The sequence below is a fragment of the Macaca thibetana genome, chromosome 13 (assembly GCF_024542745.1).
Source record: "Macaca thibetana thibetana isolate TM-01 chromosome 13, ASM2454274v1, whole genome shotgun sequence".
In the NCBI taxonomy this organism is placed as follows: domain Eukaryota; kingdom Metazoa; phylum Chordata; class Mammalia; order Primates; family Cercopithecidae; genus Macaca; species Macaca thibetana.
The window spans coordinates 35,776,383-35,793,830 of NC_065590.1; the positions used below are offsets into that span (position 1 = coordinate 35,776,383).

General features: G+C 41.7%; 1 protein-coding gene across 1 annotated transcript in view; it reads left to right on the top strand.

Moving 5' to 3' along the window:
* Positions 1-17,448, top strand: part of PAIP2B (poly(A) binding protein interacting protein 2B) — a 577,567-nt gene that overhangs the window by 516,772 nt on the left and 43,347 nt on the right. The window lies entirely within an intron of this gene.

Here is a 17,448-nt window from a genome sequence, read left to right on the forward strand (position 1 = left end):
ATCAAAACCACAATGAGATACCATCTCACACCAGTTAGAATGGTGATCATTAAAAAGTCAAGAAACAACAGATGCTGGAGAGGATGTGGAGAAATAGGAATGCTTGTATACTGTTGGTGGGAGTGTAAATTAGTTCAACCATTGTGGAAGACAGTGTGGCAATTCCTCAAGGGTCTAGAACTAGAAATACCATTTGACCCAGTGATCCCATTACTGGGTGTATACCCAAAGGATTATAAATCATGCTACTATAAAGACACATGCACACTTATGTTTATTGCAGCACTATTCACCATAGCAAAGACTTGGAACCAACCCAAATGTCCATCAATGATAGACTGGATTAAGAAAATGTGGCACATGGCTGGGCCTGGTGGCTCACGCCTGTAATCCCAGCACTTTGGGAGACCGAGGCAGGTGGATCACAAGGTCAGGAGATCGAGACCATCCTGGCTAACACAGTGAAACCCTGTCTCTACTGAAAATACAAAAAATTAGCCAGGCCTGGTGGTGGGTGCCTGTAGTCTCAGCTACTCAGGAGGCTGAGGCAGGAGAATGGCGTGAACCCAGGAGGCGGAGCTTGCAGTGAGCTGAGATCATGCCACTGCACTGTAGCCTGGGTAACAGAGTGAAACTCCGTCTAAGAAAGAAAGAAAGAAAGAAAAAAAAGAAAGAAAGAAAGAAAGAAAGAAAGAAAGAAAGAAAGGAAGGAAGGAAGGAAGGAAGGAAGGAAGGAAGGAAGGAAGGAAGGAAGGAAGGAAGGAAGGAAGGAAGGAAAATGTGGCACATACACATCATGGAATACTATGCAGCCATAAAAAAGATGAGTTCATTTCCTTTGCAGGGACAAAGATGAAGCTGGAAACCATCATTCTAAGCAAACTATCACAAGGACAGAAAACCAAACACTGCATATTCTCACTCATAGGTGGGAGCTGAACAACAAGAACACATGGACACAGGGCGGGGAACATCACACACCAGGGCCTGTCAGGAGGTGGGGGGCTGGGGGAGGATAGCATTAGGAGAAAAACCTAATGTAGATGATGAGTTGGTGGGTGCAGCAAAACAACATGGCATATGTATACCTATGTAACAAACCTGCACATTGTGCACATGTACCTTAGAACATAAAGTATAATAATAAAAAAAGAAAAATGATAGCTGTGATTTATTAGCATGAAAAAATGCTCAATTTTTTTTCAAATGAGAAAAGGAGACTAGAGAACATTATGTATACGACAGTCCCATCTGTGGCTGTGTGTGGTGGGGGGTGGTTTAAGAGAGAGTTATATGGAAGGAAACGGCTTATCTCTTGATAATGACATTTCTGGACACATTTGCTACCCTTTTAATAGTTTTCTGGTTTGCCAGCCTTTTAATATTTTTCTGGCTCATTAGATTTGTTTATTAATATAAACTATCATTTTGTCTAGAAAAATAGACACCCTTGCTTAGATAAAATATATTCATTCTTCAGAGCCCTTGGTCATCAACTCAAGGAGGGGATAAGGAGGGCAGAACAAATCTCTTCATTTTTCAGATGGAATATCTGAGAGCTAGAAGAGAGATGAGGGACCTTGCCAAATGGCCACACAGCAAGTTAACGTCGAAAGTACTCAAAAAGTATATTTGCTAGCTATTATATAATTAGCCATTATGTAAAAGTACAGGACACTTACCACAATCATTAGGTACTTATCTTAGGATGCAAGATTTATACTATGTATTTAGGTGGCAAAACCTAAATAGCTATGGACAAATAGCATGTGCCATAAAAATTTGAGGAATTTGAGGCTTCTGGTTAGATAACGGAAAACCTTAAAGCAGCAGCTTGGAAAGAATTCACATGGTAAATGGTTAGGAAATATGGCTCCTAAGAACAAAAGGGCAGGTGGATACTGGAGACCCACAGTTTATTCCATTCCTGTTTGTATGGGTTCCCCATGCCCCCATAAAGTCTGTAATCCTTTGTAGCTCTCATTTATACTTATTTTTTTCCACTCACTGTGTGCCCTTCAAGGACAAGAACCATCTCACATTCACCAGTAGTCCACAGCACCAAGCTCAGCAGCAGATATAGAAAAGACAGTCAGTAGGTGGGTGTTGAATGAAGAGATGAATGGATGAGGCAGTATCACTATGTACAAGACCTTGGAGACCCACAGACCATTCTTGTTCTTATCTACTTCCCACATTTTCTAATTTTCCTCTCCAGTATATAGGTGAAATTAATACATATATCACTTTTCAGGATACAAGATGCAAATACATAAGTGCTGGGGAAGTGACAAATTAGAGCCACTGTCCTACCTATTTCCCCAGTCCCTCAACTCCTGGCTCTGCCAAGGGCTCCCTGCCCAGAAACAGATGCTGCTCTCTCTCTTGCCAGCTTGCTGTGCTGACAGCTCTAATTGCTAAATGAACAGCCTGTGTTTCTAGTAGGGAAAGAGGTTTTCAAAAGAGTGTTTGGGCTCCTGCAGCCCTGGAAAGGGAACACAACATTGTGCAATCAGAAACTACCACCTCAGCAGGAGAGATTTTCCATTACAGAGGGGTAAATTTGGAACCTGGAAGTATTCTTGGAATTTTGGTTCCCAGAGTATAGTGGGACACTTCTGATCATTGGGAATGTGGATGCACTTTGCTTTCAGCATGCAAGCTACCGTAGAAAAATAATGATTTGCAGAAGATAAATTGCATAATGGTAGTAAGGTTTATGAGTTCTGGAAATGTATTCAGGACATGAATCTTAAATAAATATGTTTTTAATAAATAAGTACTTATCAGGCATGTACATGTGGAATAGAGAAATCAAGAATTTTGAAAAATGAACCTTGAAGAAAAGGCAACTTTGCTGGGGAATAAATCAGACAGTCACAAAGACATAACTAAAATGCTAGGCAAAAGTGATAAAGATCATATAACAGATACAAGTACTTGCAAAAAGAAATTATTACTCCCAATGCCCTTAAAATAGATGCATTTGCAAATGAATATTTAGATTACTGAAATCAGGAGAGACCTAAGAAACTGCTGGAGAAATTTGGAAACTATTTTATCAGCCATCTCTAATCTCAAATTTGCTCTGCAAAGTTTCCTTGTGATAAAGACCTTTGCCCAATGTTTCTGGTCGACATTGAAAATTGATAACATATTTTCACCCACATAGTCTTGATTTTTCATTAGCATAATCATTTTATGCCTAGCTGTATTTTAGTTTCTGGTAGATCTACTGATAAAAACTAAGTGTTAGCTTTTATTTATAACATTTTTAAGAAAAATGTTTAAACAGGAAAAACAAAAGAATAGTACATGGAAGTATTACCTGCATCCAAAACTTTTTAAATTTTTGTCATATTTACTTCATATATGTGTATATATATATGTGTGTGTATGTATTACTAAACCATTTCAAAGTTAATTTCAGTTATCATGACAGTTAATCTTTATTTTCTTAGAGCTCGAAAACATTAAGAATATTCTCCCTATTAACTGCAATACCACCATTACAACCAACAAAATTAGCAATAATTCTCTAATGCTATCTAACATCTCCAGTACACATTTGTATTTTCTCAACTATTCCAAATGTATCAAAGGTATTTTAAAGCTTATTATTTAAATAAATGGTCATTGATATCATCATTACCACTAAATAACTATCACAGTATCATGTGTATTCTTAGTTATATAATGTTCCCTCCTAACCTGTGCATTTAAGTTTGGCCAGCCTGCTCAAGCACCTTGAGGTTGGCCCCCTGCCTTTTTTTTTTTTTTTTGAAACAGAGTCTTGCTCTATTGCTCAGGCTGGAGTGCAGTGGTACAATATCAGCTCACTGCAACCTCCGCCTCCCAGGTTCAAGCGATTCTTCTGCCTCAGCCTCCAGAGTAGCTGGGTCTACAGGTGTGTGCCACCACGCCCGGCTAATTTTTGTGTTTACAGTAGAGACGGGGTTTCACCATATTGGCCGGGCTGGTCTCAAACTCCTGACCTCGTGATCCACCCCCCTCGGCCTCCCAAAGTGCTGGGATTACAGGCGTGAGCCACCGCGCCCGGCCTGGGTATCTTGACCCTTTTTACAAGTTCTAGCTAGGTCCTCTTTCCCTTTTGTGTTGTTGTTGGTGGTGGTGGTGGTGTTGGTGGTGGTGTTTGCCTTTATTCCTTACCTTCCTTCCATCTGGCTCCTAACCTTCTAGCTTTATTTGCTTTTGTCACCTCTCAGACCTGACACTACTTTCCCTCTCCAATCTTAGTCTTGGCTCTCTTTTAAACAGTTGTTGGACTCTCCCTCTGGATATGTTTCTGTCAGCTGTTCTATCCTAATTGACCTAACCAATGCCAACATCAGCCAGATTATGCCTTTGAGGTCTGCTGGGGCCCCTATCTTGGGGGATGGGACATTTTTTCATTTAGTCCCTGATGGAGGAGTGGAGGGGGTTTCAAGTACCATGGAGGATCTGTCATGATTCAGTCACACCAGTCTTGCCCTGCCTCACTGTGGCTGACTACTCTTGCATGGCCCCATTCCTGGCTCCCATGTCTCTGCCTGGCATCTTCACATTGATGTTTCATTGAACTGTTTGGTGCTGTGCTGTAGACCTCAACTACATGAAGAGTTTTTCTGCATTCCAGTTATACTTAGAATCCTCTTCTTAGGGCAGATAGAGCGGGCAGATCAGTACATGCAAGTACCCAAAGAAGTCAACGATTTGATGTTCCATTAAATCAGTGCTTAAAGAATATTTGTTCAGTGTTTCTTTACAGAGAAAGTTAAGCACTGTGTGGAGAAGGACTACAGGTCCTTGTGTATTTGCATACTCAACTCAGCAAAACAAAGCCTTGTGGTTGACTGGACCCACTTTCTTTAAAAAAAAAAAAAAAAAAAAAAATTGGGAAGAAGAAAGGAAACAATATTGCTGAAGTTGAAATGTTGGGGTAGGGGGCAGGCAGGGAGAGAGGACAGTAACCCAGATGACCACATGAACCCAGCTGTTTGTGGAGGCAGTGTGTCCAGAGCCAGCTCCTATTAGTCACATGCTGCCCACACTGTCTGAGGGTCTTGACCTTTCCAAGCTGAAAGCCAATAACCAGAGCATCTCCTGAAGGACTCATGCCTGCCACCCAGCAGCATTGCTTGGGACCTGGAGCATCAGTTCCTCTGTCACATCAATGCCAGAGGTTTTGGATGCATACCACCTACAGGGAAGCTGAGGGGCTGTCTGTCATCACTCCCCTCCCTAGTTCAAGTATCCACTTGAATTCGTGCCCAGCCTGAGATCTAGCCAAGCAGCTGCACTCCCTCTTCTGAAGCTGAAACTCTTCTCACAAACCATAATACCAATTCCTCAGCCAGCCCCCAGTGACCTTTGTAAACAGCTCCTACCACGACTACCAAGGCCTCAGTGTAGCTCATAGCCATATTTGGGGGCACTGGATGTTACTAGTGGTTCATTCGCTCCTTTCCTACCCTCAGAGCACCACTAATTGACTAATTCAGAAGGTAAAGTGATTTGTTAGGTCCTAGGAAGCAGCTCTGTAATCCAGAGGCTGTAGGGTTTGTTTGTCTCTGCTTTGACCTTGTCTGAACCCGTATGGCATTTTATAGTCTCTAGAGTCTTAGCTTACAGCAAAGTTATAGGGGTACCTATAATGTGCATCTCAGAAGGACGTCAGGTCTGTTAACTGCAACCCTGTGCCCATTTTGCATGGAAGCTGAGCCCAGTGGAGACAAAATATTATCCCAGGGAATGGAAATTTTAGCTTTTAGCCACTGTTTCCTGAGGTCTCAGCATCTGAAGGTAGGGCATACATCTCATACATCTCATCATAGCCTATAGCAGCTGCCACGTGCGGGGCAGTTCTGTTGATACAAGGTAGGCTGCCTCTTTTTACTATTCTGAGTTTCCAATATCATATAATCTAGGCAGCCAAAACTGCCAGGTAGACACTGTTTCCCTAAAGCTCAGGGGGCATGTGTTCAGGTTGATGCTCTGCCACCATGCTTCCTGACTAGTTATACTTAGCCCTGAATATGGTCTCCAAAGGCCAGAATCAAAAATGGCATCCTACACATTACTGCTACATGGCATCTACACACTGAAGGAACACCTGAGACACCTGAGGAATTAATGTGTCCTGTCCAACACTCAGTGCTGCCTTGAATGTTCCTGTCCCAACTTTCTAACAAGGACATTTTTCATATTAGCCCTAATCTGCACCCCTGGAGACAGTCTATTAATCAGATCTTCCTTTACAGAGGACTCATCATTTGACCTCTGACCTCACTTTCAGTTCATCTCCCAGCTTAGAAGTCTACAACCTTGTCCAGCTGAATACTGTCCACTACACACAGTGATGACCAAACGGAACATCTTATTCAGTGGCTCAAAGGGAACCTATCATCAACATCTGTGTGCCTCTACAGAGCTCCTCATCGTCACAGGGTTTGTTTTCAACACTTTGCTCCTTCTCTCTAATCAGAGCACCTGCACTGTGCTCCTACATCTCCCTGTACTACCAACCTGAAGCTCCACAAACTGCATAGTACTGATGCTTCCACCACCCTCATGTCCACTTGACCTTGAGCCTTCAAACCTACCAGACCACCCTGTGGATCAGAGCTGAGAAAAAAATAAAGACAGATATTACTCACTTTAATTCACTTCCTTCCCTAGAAATTAACAAGCATTCTCTGAGCTTTACTTCCAACCTGTTCTCATGCCGGTCCAGTTCTTCTCAGCTCTTGGCTCTTGACTTTGCCATCATTTGAGGCACTGCTCCTGTCCTTTGGATTATCTGAGTGAACTTGGTTTTCTGGACTTGACCCATTAAGTTCTTAAGGCAAAACCCTTGCCTTGCTTATTGAGTTCTTAAGACAAAGTCACTGCCTTCAGAACAGTGACTGGACTTTAGGACCTATATCAGGCATCATGGGTTAGGTCAGGCTGATGACAAACAATCCTAAAGTCTCAGAGTCTTAATACAGCAAAAGTTTGTCACCCTTTATGTCCACTGTGATTCAGCAGAGGCGTCTCTCACTGTAGTTACTCAAGAGACCCAGGCTGATGGAGGCTCCATCTCAACGTCTGCTACTTGATCACTGTGATACAAAGAAGATGTGGAATATGGTGTACTGGCTTTTAAAGTACCTGTACAGGCCAGGTGTGGTGGCTCACGCCCGTAATCCCAGCACTTTGGGAGGCCAAGGTGGGTGGATCACTTGAGGTCAGGAGTTGGAGACCAGCCTGACCAACATGGCAAAACCCCATCTCTACTAAAACTACAAAAATTAGCCAGGTGTGGTGGCAGGTGCCTGTAATCCTAGCTACTCTAGAGGCTGAGGCAGGAGAATCACTTGAACCCAGGAGGCAAAGGTTGCAGTGAGCAGAGATTGCACCACTGCACACCAGCCTGGGCAACAGAGCGAGACTCAGTCTCGAAAAAATAAAAAATAAAAAATCTGTCCAAAGCACATATGCTTCTACTACATTTTACTGGGCAAAGAAAATCACATATCCATGCCTAACTTCAAAAGGGACAGAAAAGTGCCATCTACCATGAGTCTAGAAAAACTCTTGGAGGATTTGAGCTAGGCGCGGTGGCTCACGCCTGTAATCCCAGCACTTTGGGAGGCCGAGGTGGGTGGATCACGAGGTCAGGAGATCGAGACCATCCTGGCTAACATGGTGAAACCCCATCTCTACTAAAAATAAAAAAAATTTGCTGGGTGTGGTGGCAGGCACCTGTAGTCCCAGCTACTGGCATGAACCCAGGAGGCGGAGCTTGCAGTGAGCCGAGATGGTGCCACTGCACTCCAGCCTGGGTGACAGAGCAAGACTCTGTCTCAAAAAAAAAAAAAAAAAGAAAAGAAAGAAAGAAAAGAAAAAGAAAAGCTATTGGAGGATTTGGAATGACAGGCCCAGGACCCAAACCTTTGGATGGCCCATTTGCTGTCACCCCCTCTCAAGGACCACTCCAGTGCCTCAGTCCCCTTTGCTACTCCTTGTTCTCAGAAGGCACTTCCATTCCTTAACTGCTGTTCATTCATCTCACGTTGCCTCTACGACCTTGCTCCTGTTCTCTGTGTTGCCCCTAAGATTAACTCCCTGGTGTATGAACGATACTTTCGCCTTTGATTCTGATATTTGCCTTCTGGCTTGGACCACATAAACATGGGAGAGAGGTGCTTTGCCCACAAGCCATGCCTGGAACTCACCAAAGCCACGTAAGTCCTTGTTTAGCCCTGCTTCTGACAGCAGAGGTTTAGACACCCAGAGTCCCAGGACTTCCAGTTGGAGGACAAATACCAAAGCTGTGTCCAAGGGAGGGTGCTAAGGCTGAGGTAAGTCAGCCAAACCCAGCTATCGTGCAAAGAGCCAAAGACAAGAAACAGGATCCTGAAAGGTCAGGGAGCTGGAAAACATGACAGTGAAGACTGGCAGGGAGGACACTACAGACAGAAGCTCCTTAAACAGAGTCACATATTCACACCTTGGGGTTTTCTAATGAAATGTGTTTAATCAAAGAAATACCTACACACAGTTTGTAAAATCAATTGGTTTTTCACAGCTGATAACAAAAATCACCAGTTCCCCCTGCCACTTTTGAGGCAATGCCTTTCTACCTTTTTTTTCTTTTTTTCTTTTTTTAGACAGAGTTTCACTCTTGCTGCCGAGGCTGGAGTACAATGGCACTGTCAGCTCACTGCAACCTCTGCCTCCTGGGTTCAAGCGATTCTCCTACCTCAGCCTCCCAAGTAGCTGGGATTACCGGCATGTGCCACCATGCCTGGCTAATATTTTGTATTTTTACAAAATACATGGGGTTTCTCCATGTTGGTCAGGCTGGTCTCAAAGTCCCGACCTCAGGTGATCCGCCCGCCTCGGCCTCCCAAAGTGCTGGGATAATAGGCGTAAGCCACTGTGCCCGGCCTTCTTTTCTGCTTTTATCTGCTTCTTTTGAGGTATCTATTTCTCATATATTAAGAAACACTTATATACTTATTCTTGGATTTTTTTGTTGTTGTTTTAGACTAGCCTATCCCTTGCGTTTCTGCTGTGAAATATGAAGAATTAGCTCTCTAATGGCACTCACTACATAGCATTCAGTATTTGCTAGACAAAGAACAGTGCCTAGCACATACCAAATGCTATGTAATGAGTGGCATTAGAGAGCTCCCTATACTACTCCCTATCCTCCCAATGTGGTTACACCCCAAACTTCGTTAGAGCCCTATTTGGTATTCAAATGATGATGACTATGTGAGTATTGTCATAAAAGCCCCGAAGCATAGTGATTCACAGTAACAATTCTGGAGATCAGTTACTTAGGTTTGAATCTTGCCTCTACCCCTAGCTGTGTTTGACAGGCTGAATACTGTCCCCTCAAAAATGCCCACACCCTGATCCCCAGAACCTATGAATATGTTAACTGTCATAGTAAAAGGGACTTTGAAGTTGTGACTAAATTAAGGATTCTGAGATAGAGAGATTATCCTGGATTGGTAGGTGGGCCGAATGTAATCACAAGAGTCCCTGTTAGAGGAAGGCAGAGGAATCAGAATCAGAGACAGTTGTAAGAACAGAAGCAGAGTCAGAGGGCAAGAAAATGCTACATTGCCGGCTTTGAAGATGGAGGAAGAGGCCACCAGCCAGGCAATGTGTGTGATCCCTAGAAAATGGAAATGACTAGGAAAGGGGTTCCCCCTAGAGCTCCAGAAGGAATACAGGCCTGCCAACACCCTGATTTTAGCTCATAGAAACCTCTTTTTGGCCTCCAGAACTATAAGATAATGAATTTGTATTGTTTTAAGCTATCAAGTTTGTGGTAATTTGTTTTAGCAGCAGGAGACTAATATACTCTGTAATATTTGACAAGTACCTTTACTTAACATCTTTGCCAAATATTTCTGATCTGTAAAATGAGTCGCTGGGAGGCTTAAATAAGTTAATAAATGAAAGACACTTAGAATAGTGCCTAGCACATACCAAATGCTGTATATGTACTTGTTATTGTTGTTTGCAGCTAAGCCACAAAGAGTAGTAGTATGATTATATGCCTTTTCTTTTGTCTTTTCCTGAACTGACAATTCCATCTTAGTCGTCTGTGTATTTATCATTAACTCATTCCCAGCTATGAAATCACCTGTCAGTATGGCCGTGAATTTTTTTTTAAATGGTGACATATCAGTTCCTGTTTTTCTGGAAGACATCACTGCTAGAGCACTCATCTCATTGCAGCCACTCTATGCCTGCGGGACAGGTCTTGCCCCATTCACTGTCATGCTGACAAATCCTCCCTCCCCCCCGCCACCATTCTTCTCTTTTCTTAGCTCTCCTGCTTTCCTTAGTTATGTGTCTTCCTCTTTCTTGCTTTCTAATTTTGATGATGGTTTTGCGTTCTTGTGACATGGTCAGTCAGGTGCAGCCACAAGGGGAGGCACAGGAGAGGCTCATGAAAACAAAGCTTATTATACTTACAAGTCTTAGAGAAGGGATCACTGCATGCCACACAGGGTCACAGGGGAAGGCACCAGGTTTTGGCTTAGTGGCCCAAGACAGGAACAAGTGAAAAACCTAAGCTAGAACCTTAATTGGGATTTCCTTGGGAAAGGCAGGGCTGGGTTTAGGAATGACAAATTTGAATGATTTGGGTAGGCTCTAAGCTATAGGGATGATCTCTAGTTGCCTGGTACTTGGCTCTGGCATGATGAATGTTGCTTCTTGGGGTCTGTGGGCCAGACAAAGTACAGCTCCCGCTGAGCCCTTTGCCATCTCTAAGAATTGACCGGCCCCAGGAGGGGCAGTTTCTCTCCAGATTTTTTTTTTTTTTTTTTTCTTTTTTGAGACAGGGCCTCACTCTGTCCTCCAGGCTAGAGTGCATTGGCGCCATCACAGCTCACTGCAGCTTCCACCTCCCCAGGCTCAGGAGATCCTCCAACCTCAGCACCACCCCACCCCCAGTAACCAAGACTACAGCCTTGCCCACCACACCAGCCAAGTTTTGTATTTTTTGTAGAGATGAGGTTTTGCTATGTTGCTAGTCTCAGTCTCCTGGGCTTGAGTGATCCATTTGCCTCAGCCTCCCAAAGTGCTATGGTAATAGGCATGAGCTACTGAGCCCAAACCCCAGCCAGATTTTTAAAGATGTCAAACATCATTATATACAGAAAACTGAAAATATACCATACAGTCGTGCATATCCTCCAGTAGTCCCTGATAAAGGGTACCTGATAATTAGATTTCTTGAACTTTGCTTTTCTGAAAATATCTTTATTCCACCCTCACACTGAATTGATAGTATGGCTGGGCATAGATTTCTAGCTTAGAAATCATTATCCTTCTGAATTTTGAAGGTATCGCACCACTGGTTTCTATCTTCCTGTGTCAGTTGTGGAAAGTCTGATTTTCTTCTGATTCCTGACTTGTGTGTGACCTATTTCTTTCTGGAAACTTTTAGAATCTTGTCCTTATCCCTACAGCTTTGCAAGTGCTTTGACTTGAATCACAGCTTTTAATAAAGAGTCAGACTCCATTTTTAATATTTGACTGCTGACAGGTTTTACTTATTTACTTATTTTTTATTTATTTGAGACAGAGTCTTGCTCAGTCGCCCAGGCTGGAGTGCAGTGGCGCGATCTTGGCTCACTGCAACCTCCACCTCCAGAGTTCAAACAATTCTCCTGCCTCAGCCTCCAGAGTAAACTGGGATTACAGGCATGCACCACCACGCCCAGCTAATTTTTGTATTTTTAGTAGAGATGGGGTTTCACCATGTTGGCCAGGCTGATCTCAAACTCCTGACCTCACGTGATTCGCACACCTCAGCCTCCCAAAGTTTTGGGATTACAGGTTTGAGCCACCAAGACTGGCCAGCTGACAGCTTTTAATCCCCATCCTCCCTCTTACCATCTTGCCCTACATGTAGGCAAGTCAGTAAAAAAAAGTGCACCCTCCTTTGGGAAGTTCAAATCTTGCAAGCCCTAACCTGTTAATGAAAACCCTTACCCCCGCCCTACCCGCTAGCCACAATTAAACCCAAAACCAGTTACCCCTCCTGCCTCTCTCATTTGCTGACCTGCTTGTAAGCCTGAAGCATGGAAAACCTCATAATATGCACAATACTTCTCTTTGTGCCTTCTTGGTACTTGTGTAGTGTTATCAGGTTAGACATCTGAATGCATTCCTCCTCTGCAGGAACACAGAACACCACCACTTACTAGCTAAATGATCTGCCTCAGTTTATCCATTTGTAAAATGGGAATAGTAGCAGTACTCACACTGTTGTTTTGAAAATTAAATGGGGTTAATACATGTTAAGTGCTTAAATTGATACCTGGCACACAGTTAAAATTTAACAAGTGTTACTTATTACTGGTGTGGGCCCTTTATATTCAAAGTGTTGGGCACTTGATGAATTCCTTCAATTAAGGGACTCAGGTTATTTTGGTTATGAGGCATGTTTTTGATATTTAATTTATTTCCTCCTCTCCTGGGGACTACTCTCTCCTTCTAGAACATTTATCATACTTTCTCTCCTATTTTCCATCTAACTTTCTTTTTTATTTTGCTTCATGAGACATTATAAAATTTCATGTCTTTATCTTCTAGTTTTTCTGTGATCTTTAGATCCATTCTCCTCTTTTTACTTAATAGTAAAACTCATGTTTAACTAGTCACTTGGTCATATAACTCATTTCTCAGTCTCCTGCAAGCTAAGTTTATCCAGATGACTACGTTCTATTCAGCTGGATGGAAATGGTGAGTGAAAGACTTCCTTGAAGTCTCTTGAGGGCAGAGACATAGCCTTCTTTACTTGCTCTTGCCTGCTGTGTGAAATGTGGAAGCCCCGGAGTTTCTTACTTCCAGGCTGCTGATATGTGAGAGCAAAATAAAGCTCTAAATTTTGAAGAGTTCTTATTTTTAATTTCCAAGAATGCTTTTTTGTTCTCTGAATGTTTCTTTTTTAGAAGCAGCATTTTATTCTTATTTAGTGATACAGTATCTTTTTTAAAAGAATATTAAGGGTTTTTTTCCATTTTCCTTTGCTTCTTGCATTATTTCTGTTACCACTGAGTTAATTTTTTCGGTATATTTATTTTGATCTTTGTCATTTATGTTAGAGGCTTTCCTCAATTTTCTGGTAATCATTAACTATCTGTTTATATTAAAGAATGAGGCACTAGGCCAGGCACAGTGGCTTACACCTGTAATCCCAGGGCTTTGGAAGCCAAGGTGGCAAGATTGCTTGAGGCCAGGAGTTTAGGACCAGCCTGGGCAATATAACAAGACCCTATCTGTACAAAAATAAATAAATAAATGATCAGGATATGGTGGTGTATACCTATAATCCCCATTATTTGGGAGACTGTGGAGGGAGAATCACTTGAGCCCAGGAGTTTGAGACTGCAGTGAGCTATGATAGTGCCACTCTACTTCCGCCTAGGCAATAGAGCAAGACCCTGTCTCCAAAAAGAAAGAAAAAAAGAATGAGGTACTATAAAGATAACAATGTGTAATGGGGCTTGTTGAGTAGTTGGTCTCTCCACAGGGAATAAGGTGGGATCCAGAAATTCCTTGGGTACTTCCAAATGCCAGTATCTCTAGGTATTTTATTGTGGGTTAGTCGATGTCCCCATAGAAAGATTATTTGCCTAGTAGTATAAGCCTGGGTGCTTGGACTGATTAAGTCATAGATGAGTGGAGGATGGTGCCCAGAAAGAAGTGTTGAAATGTTCAAGTGGAAAATGCCCAGGGTTAGTGATCCTCGGTTGTAGAAGTCCTCCTGATTCTACCATGAATGGATAATACAACTCTCTTGAGAGAGGAGTCAAAGACTCTTCTCTTTTTTACATTCTTCTTGGGGTACCTGAAGAGGTCTAGAAGAATCTTTTGGTTGGCCTTTGGAGTATCCACTGATTTCTTTATCTCCCAGCTTATCTCATTTTCTTCCAGGAACCTCTCTAGGTTGTGAGGGGAGACCAAAAACCGACTAGATATCCACTCCACTTTAAAGCTTTGTCTGGTTAAATAAAATGAACCTTATAAGAAATGCTTAGCTCTTTTGGGAAAAAAATGATCTGTCTCTGTAATAATCTCTCCATACCCAGCAGTGCTTCTTTCCCTAAGGTGGCCTTCAGGAGTATGGTAAGAGAAGGCTTATGAGATCTTATAGCTTTGAAAAATAAGCTCTCTAGGGCCAGATGGTATACTTGCACAATCAGAAATATAGTCCCCAAGTATTAAAGGACACTATCAATATAGAGAAAGGGCAACTCACAGGATATTTGCAAATCATATATCTGATAAGGGGTTAATGTTGAGAATGTTTCTTTAAACCCCTACAACTCAAAAAGAAAACAATCTGATTCAAAAAATGGGCAAAGGACTTGAATAGACATTTCTCCAAAACAGATGTTCAAGTTGCCAATAGGCACAAAAAAAAAAAAAAAAAGATGCTCAACATAACTAATCATTAGGTAAATGCAAACCAAGCTGGGAGTGGTACCTCATGCCTGTAATCCCAGCAGTTTGGGAGGCTGAGTTGGGAGGATCATTTGAGTCCAGGCATAAGACCACCCTAGGCAACATAGTGAGATCCCATATCTACAAAAAATTTAAAAATTAGCTGGGCATGGCGGCACGTGCCTGTAGTCCCAGCTACTTGGCAGGCCAAGGTGGAAGCATTGCTTGAGCCCAAGGTTGAGGCTGTAGTGAGCCGTGATCACGCCACTGCACTCCAGCTTGGGTGAAAGAACAAGACCCTGTCTTGAAAAATAAATGAAATAAAATTGCATTCTGAGTTATAGGAAAAATAAAATAAAATGCAAACCAAAACCTTAATAACATACCATTTCACACTCATTGGGATGGCTATTACTTAAAAAAAAAAAAAAAAAAAACAGAAAAGAAACTACTGTTGGCAAGGATGTGTAGAAATTGGAACCTTTGTACACTGTTGGTGGGAATGCAAGATGGTGCAGCCACTGTGGAAAACAGTATGGTGGCTCCTCAAAAAATTAAACATAGAATTACTATATGGCCTAGCGATTCCACTTCTGGATACATACCTAAAATAATTGAAAGCAGGCCCTTGAACAGATATTTGCATACCAACATTATTCACAATAGGCAAAAGATAGAAACAACCCACATGTCCATCAATGGATGAATTGATAAACAAAATAGGACATATACCTATAATGATACTACTCAGCCTTAAAAAGAAAATAAATTCTGATACTTAAACGTGGGAGACAAAGCCAAACACGGAAGGACAAATATTACATAATTTCACTTACATGTGATACCTGGAGCAGTCAAATTCATAGATATGAAAAACAGAATAGTGATTTCCAGGGGCTGGGGGAAGGGGAGAATGGGGAGTTAGTGTTTAATGGGTACAGAATTTTTGTTAGGAATGATGAAAATGTTCTGCAGGTGGATTGTGGTGATGATTGCACAACAATGTAAATGCACTTACTGTAACTGAACTGTACACTTAAAATAGTTAAGATGGTAAATTTTATATATATTTTACCACAATTAAATTTTAAAAAACAAAATGATGTAATCTTCAACGTTGAAGATTTATTGCCTTAATAGCAATAGGATGTGGGGAAGGGTGATGGGCTTCTCTTGCCTCCCTCCCTCTCATTGACATCATCTCCTAAACTTTATGACTGGTTTTTGTCTCCTATCTGTCCTTGCACAGCACCACCAGATACCCACATTACTACCTCATTCCTTCATTGTCTTTTGGCCTCCATAGTTTCTGATAAGAAATTTGCTGTAATTCTTATCTATTTTTCCCCTCTGTATGTTTCCCAGCCCCTTCCTGCTCTTCACTTCTTCACATCTCTGTTCAATGGTCTTTCCACAAACAGCTCTTAAACTAACCATTCTACTTAAAATGGCCACTTTTTTTTCTGCCTGCTTTTAAGACTTTTCTCTTTATCACTGGTAATACCCAGCCATGAATTTATAATAGATGACACCAGTGGTAGGAAGTGAGACAAGAGAATTTCATCAACTCTTCCTTACATCCCATTGCTATCCTAGCAATAAAGGTTCATCCTCAAAGAGTATTTCTGAATGTACAAGGACACCATGTGGACCTGAAGAGCCTGTTTTTCAAAGCTATGAGATTGTGTAAACTTTCTGTCATCATACACCTGAAGGCCAATTCAGGGAAAGAAGCAGTGGAGGGTATGGGGATGCTATCTTAGAGACAGATTTTTTTATCTAAAAGACACATGTTTCTTGCAGTATTCATTTAAATTATGTAAGCAAATAAAGCTTTAAACCAGAGTAGGCAGCCCTAAATGGATGTACACCTAATATACAACTTCAAAATACATGCAGCAATGTGACTAGTGATCCTGGAGTTGTGCACTATAGTGGCCCTGCTTATTAGCCCCTTCCCACTCTTCACTTCTTCACATTATTCACATCTCTGTTCAGTGCTGTTTCCTCAAACAATTCTTAAACTAACCATCCTACTTAAAATAGCCATTTCCCCAACCATCCCATAACTCTGCTTTATTTTCCTTTGTAGCATTTACTCATAACATACCATTTTATTATTTATTGGTTACTTTTCTGTTGTCAGTCTCCTTCACTACAGTATAAACACCATGGCTGCATCTTCATTGTCTTATTCATATCATATACCCAATTCCTTGATCAGAGCCTAGAACATTCATAGTAGACGCTAAATAATATTTGTTGAATGAATGTATTTATGTATTTACTTATTATATTATTTAATATGAAGTATGTATTAGTCCATTCTCACACTGCTATAAAGAACTACCTGAGGCTGAGTAATTTATAAAGAAAAGAGGTTTAATTGACTCACAGTTCCACAGGCTGTACAGGAGGCATGGCTGCAGAGGCCTCAGGAAACTTACAATCAGGGCAAAGGGGAAGCAAGCACGTTTTCACATGTTGGCAAGAGGGAGAGAGAGCTAAGGGGGAAGTGACAAACACTTTTTTTACCATCAGATCTTGTGAGAACTCACTCACTATCATGAGAACATCAAGGGGGATATCTGCCCCCATGATCCAATCACCTCCCACCAGGTCCCTCCTCCAACACTGGGAATTATAATTCAACATGAGATTTGGGTGGGGACACAGAGCCAAATCGTATCAAAGTATATAGCTAATATCTGTAATTGTTATTTGAGTTTGTCTTCTTCATTTTTATATTTTTCCATTCCTTCTGCAATCTCTTATTAACTTTGTGTCATGTATACAGTCAGCTTGAGAGGTGGGAGGGGGGGAGGCGGAGAGAAAAATGTATAAAGTAAGAGCTCCACAAAGAAATCCCCATTTCCTGTGGAATACAATTCGAAGTCCTTTGCAGGCAGATTGGACATCATAAATCCAAGAGGGGAAATAAAGTTTTATTTTAGTTTTTATTTATTTATTTTTGAGACAGAA